This window comes from Bos indicus x Bos taurus, chromosome X, assembly GCF_003369695.1.
Source record: "Bos indicus x Bos taurus breed Angus x Brahman F1 hybrid chromosome X, Bos_hybrid_MaternalHap_v2.0, whole genome shotgun sequence".
Taxonomy (NCBI): Eukaryota; Metazoa; Chordata; class Mammalia; order Artiodactyla; family Bovidae; genus Bos; species Bos indicus x Bos taurus.
The window spans coordinates 28,560,060-28,573,741 of record NC_040105.1 but is presented as its reverse complement, the minus strand read 5'-3'; the positions used below and the strand labels follow the sequence as shown (position 1 = coordinate 28,573,741).

The 13,682-nt window shown below is 40.1% G+C and overlaps 1 protein-coding gene and 1 non-coding gene across 2 annotated transcripts in view; one reads left to right on the top strand and one right to left on the bottom strand.

The window, feature by feature from the left end:
* The window catches only part of IL1RAPL1 (interleukin 1 receptor accessory protein like 1), a 1,448,054-nt gene that overhangs the window by 71,179 nt on the left and 1,363,193 nt on the right, over window positions 1-13,682 (bottom strand). The gene's annotated exons all lie outside the window — the stretch shown is intronic.
* TRNAK-CUU lies at window positions 12,884-12,956 on the top strand. The gene has a single exon. It is a non-coding gene; the product is annotated as a tRNA-Lys (tRNA).

The following is a 13,682-nucleotide window of genomic DNA, read 5'->3' as shown; positions in this document are numbered from 1 at the left end:
TCTGACCAGGGATGGAACCTATGCCCTCTGCAGTGGAAGTGCAGAGTCTTAACCAGTGGACCTCCAGGGAAGTCCTGAAAATGGGTATTATATAACAGAAGTAGGAAACTGATAAGTGCTCAATGGAAAACATTTAATTGCCAAAGAATGGATTTGCTCCAAAAGGTTATTCAGAAACTCTTGGTGATGATGTACGGGAAGAACAATTTGGGGGAATTTTTTTGAGTCAACATACATGTAAAATTCACCAGCCTAGCCATTTTTAAATGCAACAGGGAAGTAGGGCCATTTTTGCTCATTAGTTGAAAAAAGTAGATGGGAAAAGAGACTTGTGGTTTGCTTTCTGCCAAAGACATCAGAACCACTTATAATTGTATTCATTTCTAAAATTGTTTTGAGTCATCCACAAAATAGACTTTTTTTGGTAATGCAGGCATTTTTAGGTTTTTTGTTGTTAAGGCCTTAACTAATCTCAACTCTCTGTGATTGCATCTTGAGAAGACATCTCCTTTATTTTTGCTCCATTAATTACATAGCTGTGGTACTAAATCTCTCATCGATTTATTTTTAACTCTTGTGGTGCTTTCTCATCCTTCCGGAGATTCACATTTTTAAAACAAATTATTCCATTTTCAGCCTCCAGGGATATTTAAATCAGTCATTAACATACATAGAGAAAGCATTTGTCTGTGGCCAGCAAATTCGGTAGACCTTAGTTTCAAAAGCAACTGAAGCAAGAAAGAAAATAACAGAGGTAGAGGAAAAATAGGAATAGGAAGAGGAGGAATGAGAAGAAAAGGAAAATGAAACGAGGAGGAAAGGAAGGTATATTAGTGGTGGTGATGAAGAGCATTGTCCCCAACAGCTTATGCAAGTGTAAGTGTTACACTGAGTTTGTCATGTTCTTGAGTGAAGAATACTGCCAACTTTTTTGTGCTTAGTCTGTCTTCTCCAAACCCTGACTGATATCTATTGAGGCAGAGATCAATAAATGCCTCTCAGTGTCTATTATCCTTCTTCCTTTGAGTAATATAACCCCCCAAATTTTAGTTGGACACACAGCTACCAAGCTACAGACGATATTTCCTAGTTTCCTTTGCAGGTAGATGTGGCCAAACAACAGAGATGAGGCCAATGAGATAATGTGAAGAAGTGATGTATACAATTTCGCATTCATCTCCTTTATGATGAAGCCTCAGCCCTGGACTTTCTCCCTATTTTCCTGTAGGCTGGAAAGCAGATGTGCCAGTGAACTGGTTTCTGTCATATAGATGAAGACAAAAATGGTAGAGCAATAAGATGTAATGGACCTGGGTCCCTGAATGACATCATGAAACAGAATCATCCACCACTTTGAACTTCTCTATATTGGTCTATTTGGTGAGAGAAACACACATTTAGTTTGCTAAAGACATTGTATTTTGGGGTACCTTGTTATCCGATACCTCTAGAAAGGATTTTTAAAAAAATCTTCTGTCTCAGGCTGCAGTGTGGCAGGATAATATTCATGCCACTATACCAAATAATTTAATCTACTTAGTGATATAGAGAAGAACCACATTTACCTCCTGAAACACAAGCTAGAATCAAGATTGTTGGGAGAAATATCAATAACCTCAGATATGCAGATGACACCACCCTTATGGCAGAAAGTGAAGAGGAACTAAAAAGCCTCTTGATGAAAGTGAACAAGGAGAGTGAAAAAGTTGGCTTAAAGCTCAACATTCAGAAAACGAAGATCATGGCATCTGGTCCCATTACTTCATGGGAAATAGATGGGGAAACAGTGGAAACAGTAACAGACTTTATTTTTCTGGGCTCCAAAATCACTGTAGATGGTGACTGCAGCCATGAAATTAAAAGACACTTACTCCTTGGAAGGAAAGTTATGACCAACCTAGATAGCATATTCAAAAGCAGAGACATTACTTTGCCAACAAAGGTTCGTCTAGTCAAGGCTATGGTTTTTCCTGTGGTCATGTATGGATGTGAGAGTTGGACTGTGAAGAAGGCTGAGCGCCGAAGAATTGATGCTTTTGAACTGTGGTGTTGGAGAAGACTCTTGAGAGTCCCTTGGACTGCAAGGAGATCCAACCAGTTCATTCTGAAGGGGATCAGCCCTGGGATTTCTTTGGAAGGAATGATGCTAAAGCTGAAACTCCAGTACTTTGGCCACCTCATGCGAAGAGTTGACTCATTGGAAAAGACTCTGAGGCTGGGAGGGATTGGGAGCAAGAAGAGAAGGGGACGATAGAGGATGAGATGGCTGGATGGCATCACTGACTCGATGGACGTGAGTCTGAGTGAACTCCGGGAGTTGGTGATGGACAGGGAGGCCTGGCGTGCTGCGATTCATGGGGTCGTGAAGAGTCGGACACGACTGAGTGACTGATCTGATCTGATCTGAATCCTCTAGTAATTTCCCACAATACCTATATACAAAATACAGAAACAGAAAACTACAAATGCCCTTTTTGAGGAAGAAAGTATGGCATTAGAAATGAGTCTCTTTTTAAGAAAGAATGTGGCTTTAACTGGAGGAAATCTATAAGGAGTTTACTTAGGTTTTGGTTTACTTAAGGGTAATATAGTCAATCGGCTTCCCTGGTGGCTCACTGATAAAGGATCCGCCTGCCAGTGCAGGAGATGCAGGTTTGATCCCTGGGATGGAAAGATCCCTGGAGGAAGGCATGGTAACCCACTCCAGTATTCTTGCCTGGAGAATTACATGGATAGAGGAGCCTGGCAGGGTACAGTCCATGGGGTCGCAAAAGAGTTGGACATGACTGAGTGACTAAACAACAACAGTAATACAGTCAATAGCATCTGTTCTATTTTTGCTGTTGTTGTTTCTTTTGGTTTGGGTTTTTTTGAGGGGCCACACAGCATGTGGGATCTTAGTTTCCTGATCAGGATCAAACCCACAACCCTCGTAGTGGAAGTGCAGAGTCTTAACCACTGGACTGCCAGGGAAGTCCCAATAGCATTTGCTCTAAAACACATATAATACCTTGTGATTTAAAAAGGGTGTTTTGTTTCATTGCTTCTTAAATGGACTGACTGTACTGAAATAAAAGGTCCAATTCCAATTACATTTTGCTATAGCTGCATTTTAATGAAACACCCTTCTCTAAGTTTCCTAACACTCAGGGTCTTAAGAGATAATTTGGATAGGCATAAATCCTGCTTTTCTTATCTTTTAAAAAATATAAGCCATAATCCTTAGGTTTATGTGGCTTTCAAGGTTAACGAAATATTCTCCAGGAAGTTTTATAAGCTTTTAAAACATGGCTAGTGTAGGACATAATGATAGCTCAGGCATGATGTTTATTTAAAATGTAAATGAACATTCAGTGAACTCACAGTTTTGTGTTTTCTTGGTTCCTGCCTAGAAGGGCTATTGTTGGTCAGCGTTATGTTAAAAGTACTCAGTGTAACTGCTGGTGTTTCATATAATGCTTTGTGTGCTTGTCTCTCCTCCACAGTGGTTTAGTAAAATGCTTCTGACAGCTTCTGAGCCTAAACTATACTATGAAGCTTGGTTTCTTGGTCCACATTTGATTGAAGGAGAAATGATAGCAGTTTGAAGTTTTTGTGCTGAGTTAATCAGGAAAAGTTTCAGAAGTTGATAGCATTCATATTTTCAGTACTTTAAAGAAATTCACTGTTATTTTCATTTCCAGCCTGCAAAACAGCTATTTCTTTCAGTTCTTTTCATTCTTGAAAAAGACATGTCATTCTCTTTGGAACCTGTGTCTCCCTTCTCAGTCTATTCTACCACTGGGGTCTTCAAAATGAGTTGAAAGCAACCCTGCTGTTCTCACTTTCATGCCTCTTTCCTGATCTCAGAACCTCAGGTTCAAGGAGATATTTCCCCCCCATGCTTAAAAGTATTTTTATTGTCTCTCAACCTGCAATTTCTTCTGAAGCTATGGTGTTATTATTAACTTTTTCCTTCCTTTTGGGGTTCCCAATCTCACTTTCTATAACTCAATTCTCCCTCATGGGGTTATCTTTACTTTTGGCCCTTTTAGCAAAAACCAACATCTTATTAAAACTCATACATACCCCAATACCAGACCAGACTGGTTGCTTTTCTGTAAGCTATTGAGAGATTTTCTATGTGATTTTTAACCACAACTGCCTTATGCAAGGCTTATGAGATGCTGATCCAGAAGTTTTATAACCGTCAAGATGTCTTCAATAAAAGAGACTACAATGTAGCATCTGAGACTTGCCAGCATCTAATAAAGGTTATCGCTTGAGAATATCTTTAAACTTTCTTACCTACAGAAAGTATATGATTTTCTGAAGTCTATTTTTGTGCCCATTACTATTATTCTGTGATTTTTAATGTATGTTCTAATATTGGCAACTCTCTAGGTGGAAAGTTATAGAAGTAAATGAAAATAACGGAATCTTCTTGTCTTTAGAAAAATGACCACTTGTATCATTGAAGACAGATGAATGCTTCCTCCACCTATTTCTGTTGTTCTACCTGTAGTTACATTAATAAGCTGTTTTTTTTTATCCCCTAACACTTGAGTCTCAAGCAGAATGCCCTTAAATACCCCTAATCGATATAGGTAAAATAGAGCAATTACTTCTAAATGTTTTCCAGGAAACCCTGGTTACTTTTACACAGCCCAAGATAGAGGACAAAAATAAAGTCATTTGTTCATATCTGGATGATATTTTATAACAGTAGGTCCTTGGTGCTAGCTGTTGGAATATGCTGTATTGAGAAGTTAATGGCAAGTTTAGTTAATAGGATGTACCTTCTGAATCAACAGCATCTTGAGTTAATCAAAATACTCATTGATCTGATTAACTTGATCAATCTGATACTTTAATTTGCCATGACCATGCCCATCACACAGTAAAACAACATAACTATAGCAAAAATTAAGACAAAATTAATAAAGCTATTAAACCCAACCAGATTCTTGTGAGTAGAAAATTGCAGTGTTAAACATTACTTAATTAGTACTTTTTTCTGGCACTACTTAGCCCAAAGATACGCTCCTTGAGTTATTCATTTGAAGTAAGAGAAAGATGCTTAAGATTCCACAGAGGAAGCTTTAAAGCATTTTGACATATCTTGGTTATTTCTTTCTTGTCTTCTTTGCCTTTATTTTTCAAAATTTATATAATGTAGAAATAATGCTTTTATAATTTAGGAAAAAAATTAACAACAGCATTAACATGTCATAATACATTCTACTTCAAGGTAGCAGAGCAGACCATGTACCATCTTCTTCTTCTAACTCTTTTCTCCAACAGTTTACAGTCATAGAAGGCTCTTGAAGAAACACCTCTCCCTCAATCTAGATCTGCTCTGTGACTCGAAATATGCTGAGAAAAGTACAGCTGTAAAGACTATAGATTAGAGATACTCCTTGGAATCACAGCATTAACATATGTATTAGAGAAGATACCTTTCAGGCTTCCCTGGTGGTCCAGTGGTTAAGAATCCATCTACCAATGTAGGGGACACAGGCTCAATCCCTGGTCTGAAAAGATCCCACCTGCTGGGGAACAACTAAGCCAGAGTCCCAGCTCCTGAAGCCCACATGCTTAGAGCCCGTGCTCTGAAACAAGTGAAACCACCACCACGAGAAGCCTGTATACCACAATGAAGAGTAGCCCCTGCTCACCACAACTAGGGAGGGAAAGCCCGCACAGCAATGAAGACACAGTGCAGCTAAAACTAAATTCATTAATTAATAGAGGAGACATCTTTCTCATCCATAGTTAGGGACTATGGGTTTTTCCAACACAGGTAAAATTTTAAAATCAGCCTTGTTGAAAGTGTGTTCATTTTTAGGCTAGCTTTCCTCTTTTCATCATCTTACTCCAAAAACAGGGGTTTGGTACAGTATGAATGAAACCCTTCCACTTAAGAGCTTTTTTTCCCCCCCTAGCAATAAATAAGGTTATAACCTGTAGCAACACTTGTTCTTCTTAGAGAGCCAAACAAGAGGTGTGAACAGTATTTATGCTTTCTATTTTACTAAGGCAAGCACTGTCACTTCCCTTTGTTCAATTACTTTCTTAAAATTTTCAGAGAGCCTCTACTCTGACTGTAACAATCAAGACTATTCATCTTAGAAAAATACGGCCTGAAAAAAAGTGGAAAGTAGACATATTTCCTTTCAATATTAGGAATGGTTTTTTGGGATGGGAGAGAGAGAAAGGTAAAATGAATATTTGCATACATACAGGTAAGCCGTGCCCTTGGATCAGTTGTGATGATAAATAAGCTGATTTTTTTTTATCCCATCGTCTGATTTCTACATTACTTCCTTCACTGATCCTCCGAGTGCCAGTATGTTCATGAAATACAATGATTACCAGACCCCTCACCCTGGCACCCACCATGGCCTGCCACCTTTGAGACTGCATATTGTGCTGCTGCTGCTGCTAAGTTGCGTCAGTCGTGTCCAACTCTGTGCGACCCCATAGGTGGCAGCCCACCAGGCTCCCCTGTCCCTGGGATTCTCCAGGGAAGAACACCGGAGTGGGTTGCCATTTTCTTTTCCAACGCATGAAAGTGAAAAGTGAAAGTGAACTCGCTCAGTCGTGTCCGACTCTTAGTGACCCCATGGACTGCAGCCTACCAGGCTCCTCCATCCATGGGACTTTCCAGGACAGCTTTGTAATGAATTGTCTGACTTGACTAGGCTGAACTGCATTTCCCAGAATTCCATTGTTTTGTATGTGCCCAGTTAGGGTAGGCTACAAGAGAGATTCTCTCACACTAATGGAAGGATGGAAAAGAGGGAGCAGCCATTTTGGAGTGTGAGTTTGTATGTGTGTCTGACCATGTGTACGTTGTTACTGATGAGCTGACGTGCCTCACTGACATGAAGTAGCAGTTGGGCCTGAAATTGCTCTTTTCCCCTGGGTCTTCTGCCAGTGTCTCTGACTCCGGCACCAGTGGTGTGTGTTTAGCTCTATGATAAAGGGCCCTGGATCATTCTCTTTGGTAAGCTTAGAGGCAACAAGAACTTGACATGGGTTTCAGTCCGTCCAAGGAGAATTCAAGCCTGCTCATTCTCTCCCCACTTGATGGCTTGCCCTGTGGACTGCAATTCCAGCTTGTGCTCATTGGGTTCTATCTCACTTATTATCTGACTCTTCCTGACTTCCTGCCTGTGAACTTCAGGCTTCAGCATGAGATGCAGAGACAGCCATGTGAAGACTGCTTAGTTAACCTCCCCTGCACAGAAGTAAATTTATATGTATAAACATGTTGTTTTAGTTGCTAAGTCATGTCAGACTCTTTTGCAAACCCATGGACTGTAACTTGCCAGGCTCCTCTGTCCGTGGGATTTCCCAGGCAAGAATACTGGAGTGGGTTGCCATTTCCTTCTCCAGGGGATCTTCCCAATCCAGGTATTGAACCTGTCTCCTGCATTGGCAGGTGTTCTTTCCTGCTGAGCCACCAGAGAAGCTTGTATAAACATATACATGTATGTATACATTTTCTATGTTGGCTGTTTCTCCCTTTAACCCTCTTCACATGCTTTGCATTCATGGATGGGATCATATAGATCAATAAGCTAGATGTCTTTACCACCCACAATTTTACTGATCTCTAAATTTAAGTCTTTGGCTAGGGCTTTTCTTTTACATCTTTTTTTATCTCCTTGTCTCTTTACCAGATTGTAAACTTATATAAAAGCAAGAGTTGCATTTAAATAAAAATTTATGAACTGTACACCCTCTTATTTGAGCTCCAAGGACTCCGGGGACATCATTAGTGACAGTGTAAAAGTTTCAGAGATTAAATCCATAAGGAAACACAAGAGCTTTTTCCTTGTCCTATGAGGATTCACAAACAAATAAGCAAACAAGATAACAAACAAAAAGTCTTCAATGCCAGAGAACTAGAAAATGCTGTCCTATTCTTAGGAACTACTTACAGTAACACATTCTTGTCAATACTGAAAAAGTAACTGTATACTTAAGTGAGAGTCTAAGGTAGGTAAATTAGAAGCTAAATCTAGGCAACTATATCAAATCACACTTGAGTGAGAAAATAAAATGTGATATGTAATCAACGCCATGATATTATATTTAACACTTTCAGAACCTATGAGCAACTATACCTAGATTAGTGCAAAGACTCATAACTGCCCAATGGACTATTTCCCTGCTGCTGCTAAGTCACTTCAGCTCTGTGCGACCCCATAGACAGCAGCCCACCAGGCTCCCCCATCCCTGGGATTCTCCAGGCAAGAACACTGGAGTGGGTTGCCATTTCCTCCAATGCATGAAAGTGAAAAGTGAAAGTGAAGTTGCTCAGTTGTGTCTGACCCTCAGCGACCCCATGGACTGCAGCCTTCCAGGCTAGTTCCGTCCATGGGATTTTCCAGGGAAGAGTACTGGAGTGGGGTGCCATTGCCTTCTCCTGCATTATGTTTCAAATCTGTATGAAATTGAATGAGTATGAATGAGGTAGGCATGCATGTGTGCATGCTGCAAACAAAATAAAGGACTTCCAATGACTATGAAGGGAAGAGAAGTGTCAGTCGCTCAGTCGTGTCTGACTCTTTTTGACACTACAGACTGTATCATCTGTCCATGGGATTCTCCAGGCAGGAATACTAGAGTGGCCTACTCAAGGGGATCTTCCTGACCCAGGGATTGAACCTGTGTCTTTGAGTCTCCTGTATTGGCAGATGGGTTCTTACCACTACCGCCACTTGGGAAGGCCCATGAGGTATGTGTAAAATTACTTACTAAAGACTTTCTATGTTTAGCAAACTCATCGAAATAGTATTAATAATCACATAAAATTAACGAAGGCTTCCCTTGTAGCTCAGTTGGTAAAGAATCCGCCTGCAGTGCAGGAGACCCAGGTTCGATCCCTGGGTTGGGAAGATCCCCTGGAGAAGGAAATGGCAACCCACTCCAGTATCCTTGCCTGGAAAATCTCATGGACAGAGGAGCCTGGTGGGCTGCAGTCCATGGGGTCACAAAGAGTTGGGCACAACTGAGTGACTAACATTTACTTACTTAAAATTAATGAAAAAATTTCCAAATCTTCACTGGCTACAAGATAAAGTTTTTTTTTTTTTTTTAAGATACATTACATTGGTATTTGATTCATCTCCTTTCTGCTTAAAAAAAAATAATATCCTTCTATGTAAACTGAGGAAGATTTTCATAGGTGTTGCAACTCACATTATAAATCAAACCATCACACTCATCCCTCTTAAGTGAAGATTTTCGTGTAAACATTGGCTTCCTATTCATTCCTAAGAGTGTGTATCTTAATCTTTTGGGTAAGTCATAGGGAATAGAAGCCTCCTTCTTAAAATCTACACGAATATAACAATGTCCATCAATAACATCTCCAACACATCCATTTAAATGAGACTTCTTAGAGGAGGTTCAAAGGATCCTGAGACTCACAGCTTGTGAGGACTAAAGTTTAGTTTGGACTAAAAAGACTTTTAGTGGATATTAATGGCGACAGCTTCTCAGTTTCTGTTCATGGTCATTTGGGAAAGTATCAATAGGACTCTTATCCTGAATCAAGAGACTATGGAAGCTTAGACCTTCCTCAGGGGCAGAGGAACAGAGGGAAATCTGACCCAAAGCAAAGACTTGACTGTTATTCTACTGGTGTAAAGTAAAAGTGTTTGTCGCTCAGTGGTATCTCACTCTTTGTGGCCCTATGGACTATAGCCTGCCAGGCTCCTCTAGCAGGCTCCTCTGTCCATGGGATTCTCCAGGTTGGAGTGTGTTGACATTCTCTTCTCCAGGGGTTTTCCTATTGGTACTAGCATCTTTTATACTATTTTTAATGAGTTGATTTGAATAGTTCATAAAAAAGAAACTGAGAGTGAAAGAAAGAGAAAGCAGCTTATGTATAAAAGGATGGTTATACACAATGGAACATGCTGCTACTGCTAAGTCACTTCAGTTGTGTCCGACTCTGTGCGACCCCATAGATGGCAGCCCACCAGGCTCCCCCGTCCCTGGGATTCTCCAGGCAAGAACACTGGAGTGGGTTGCCATTTCCTTCTCCAATGCATGAAAGTGAAAAGTGAAAGTGAAGTTGCTCAGTTGTGTCCGACTCTTAGCGACCCCATGGACTGCAGCCTACCAGGCTCCTCCATCCATGGGATTTGCCAGGCAAGAGTAATGGAGTGGGGTGCCATTGCCTTCTCCAACAATGGAACATAGGAACCCCTTTACCAAGAGGAGGAGGCTAGCACTGATGCAGCCCTCATGGTGCTCCAGTACACAGGACTCAGGGGCAGTGAACCAAGAGAAGAGATTTCAAACCCGGCTGTGTATCACTGTAGCCCAGAAACCAATGAACTATTTATTTAATAAGCTTTCATGATGACTCAGGTGCATAGCAGGTTCTGGAACCTCTGGGTTTTTATCTGCCTTGACAGAAATGAATGAACCTGAAATACTAGAGGCAGTGGATGGGGCCTTCAGAGTGTGCGCAATGCCCAGCAATTGCATATGCCACAGTGTAATTCCCAGCTGGAACCTGAGTTGTCTTGAGTGGATCAGAGTAATCACGAAGGTTTGAAGATTCACATGCCTAGAAATGGTGTTCAAGGAGAGCCTCCAAGACTAGCAGGTAGATCTGATTAAAGGGTGGGCAGAATTTATGAGAAAACTGTAGACTGGAACCCTGGGGTGGCTAAAATCAGGTAAAGTTGGGATAAGTGGATAAGCCTTGATTTCTCAGTGGTAGGAGTTGCTAAATAGTACAATAAAGTCTAATGATCTGCATTTTGGAAAGCAGACATTTTCTCTGGAGACTATTGAAATGTAGTTAGCATGATTAGGATCAAATCATCATCTTTTTCTGGGGGCAGAATGAATTTGGTGGAGGGCTTCCCTGGTGGTTCAGTGGTAAAGAATCCACCTGCCAATATAAGAGACACGGGTTTCATCCCTGGGTTGGGAAGATCCTCTGGAGAAGGAAATAGCAACCCCTCCAGTATTTTTCTCTGGGAAACCCACAGACAGAGGAGCAGGGAGGGCTACAATCCCGGGGGTCACAAAGAGTCAGACACGACTGAGCAACTAAATAACAACTGTTCAGTTCAGTTCAGTTGCTCAGTCGTGTCTGACTCTTTGTGACCCCATGGACTGCAGCACGCCAGGCCTTCCTGTCCATCATCAACTCCCAGAGGTTACTCAAATTCATGCCCATTGAGTCGGTGATGCCATCCAACCATTTCATCCTCTGTTGTCCCGTTCTCCTCCTGCCCTCAATCTTTCCCAGCATCAGGGTCTTTTCAAATGAGTCAGCTCTTTGCATCAGGTGGCCGAACTATTGGAGTTTCAGCTTCAGCATCAGTCCTTCCAATAAATATTCAGGACTGATTTCCTTTAAGATGGACTGGTTGGATCTCCTTGCTCCAGGGACTCTCAAGAGTCTTCTCTAACACCACAGTTCAAAAGCATCAATTCTGTGGAACTCAGCTTTCTTTATAGTCCAACTCTCATATCAATACATGACTACTGGAAAAACCATAGTCTTGACTAGACAGACCTTTGTTGGCAAAGTAATGTCTCTGCTTTTGAATATGCTATCTAGGTTGGTGATAGCTTTTCTTCCAAGGGGGAAGCGTCTTTTAATTTTATGACTGAAGTCACCATCTGCAGTGATTTTGGAGCCCAAAAAAATAAAGTCTGCCACTGTTTCAACTGTTTTTCCATCCATTTGCCATGAAGTGATGGGACCAGATGCCATGATCTTTGTTTTCTGAATGTTGAGCTTTAAGCCAGCTTTGTCACTTTCCTCTTTCACCTTCATCAAGAGGCTCCTTAGTTCTCTTCACTTTTTGCCATAAGTGTGGTGTCATCTGCATATCTGAAGTTATTGATATTTCTCCCGGCAATCTTGATTCCAGCTTGTGCTTCATCCAGCCCAGCGTTTCTCATGATGTACTCTGCATATAAGTTAAATAAGCAGGGTGACAATATACAGCCTTGACGTACTCCCAATTTGGAACCAGTCTGTTGTTCCACATCCAGTTCTAACTGTTGCTTCCTGACCTGCATACCGATTTCTCAGGAGGCAGGTCAGGTGGTCTGGTATGCTCATCTCTTTCAGAATTTTCCCAAGTTTATTGTAATCCACACAGTCAAAGGCTTTGGCATAGTCAATAAAGCAGAAATAGATGTGTTTCTGGAACTTTCTTGCTTTTTCCATGATCCAGCGGATGTTGGTAATTTGGTCTCTGGTTCCTCTGCCTTTTCTAAAACCAGCTTGAACATGTGAAAGTTCATGGTTCACGTATTGCTGAAGCCTGGCTTGGAGAGTTTTATCATTCCAACAGCTACAGAGTATTCTAGTATGTGAATCAGAGCTTATTTCACCAATTCATATTCATGAATATTTTAATGTAACTTTTGGTACTTATTATTATCAAAAGGGCTGTACTCAACCTCTTTGAATAGATATCTTTACAGTAAAGTATAGCATATATTTTTAAATGGGTCATGGATAAATATAGGAAGTTTGAAGAATAAATTTGAAACTGGTGAACATACGCAAGATAAATGAGGAATAACAATCTGAAATGATGAAAGGTTATGACAGTCAAGAAATTTCATACCCACACTTTCAATCAGTAATAAACAGCAGTGAATCTAGTTTCTTATTTCAAATAGGATTTTTAACATGGTGATGTAAATGAGCCTCCATTTTAGCATCTGGCACATAAAAAAACCAAACCAAAACAAAACATGAAGCTATGTTCCATGAAACCATCACTATTCACTGACATTTTAAAATCAATCACACACATTAAAAAAAAAAAAAAAACATTTTTTTAACCGTTTAAAAAGACAATTTGTGCTATTGAAAAAAAGCAAATAAATAAATCTTGGGAATTCCCTGGTGGTTCAGTGGTTAGGACTCTGCACTCTTACTGTGGAGGTCCCAGGTTCAATTCTTGGTTGGGGAACTAAGATTCCACAAGCTTTGTGGGGTGGATAAAAAAGAGAGAGAATATAAAATTCATCTTGGAAGTATCATTTTTGGAAGTGAATTTCTTTTTTTAAAATTTTATTTATTTTTTTTAATATAAATTTATTTATTGTAATTGGAGGTTAATTACTTTACAATATTGTCGAAAATTTGGTTGAAAACTTGGATTGTAAAGATGCTAGAATCTATTCGGAGACAAAAGGAGGTAGCCTAGCTGAAAAAAAAATACATGCCCTTGTTTTTTAATACTAAGAAGGGACATCTTTTAAAGTACTCAAAATCAGTGTAGAACAATTGCCTGCTAGATTCAGATTGCTTCTATAATTTCTTATAGTTTTATTACAGGCTACAAAAGGGCTGTACTGAATCTCTAGATGATTTGATGTTTGATGAAGTCTTTGATTTCCAATATCCAGAATGATGATTCCTATGAAGATTTGTGAAGAACTGATGGAAAATAGTTGCTGAGAAGTTTTTCAGCAAGGTATATATTTTTTTAGTGAGCAGGAAATTGGAAAAGTAACTAGAAGGATATGTACACTGAAAGAGTCACATCAAAAAAGATAGAGGTAAAGTATGGTATCCATCATTGGAGCTATTTTTTACCCCAAATTTCTCAGCTACTGTATTGTTCACAAAAGACACCATCTCAAAGAACTCACCATCTTATTCTTTCACGGAGCTCAACACAGTGGTAAAAATA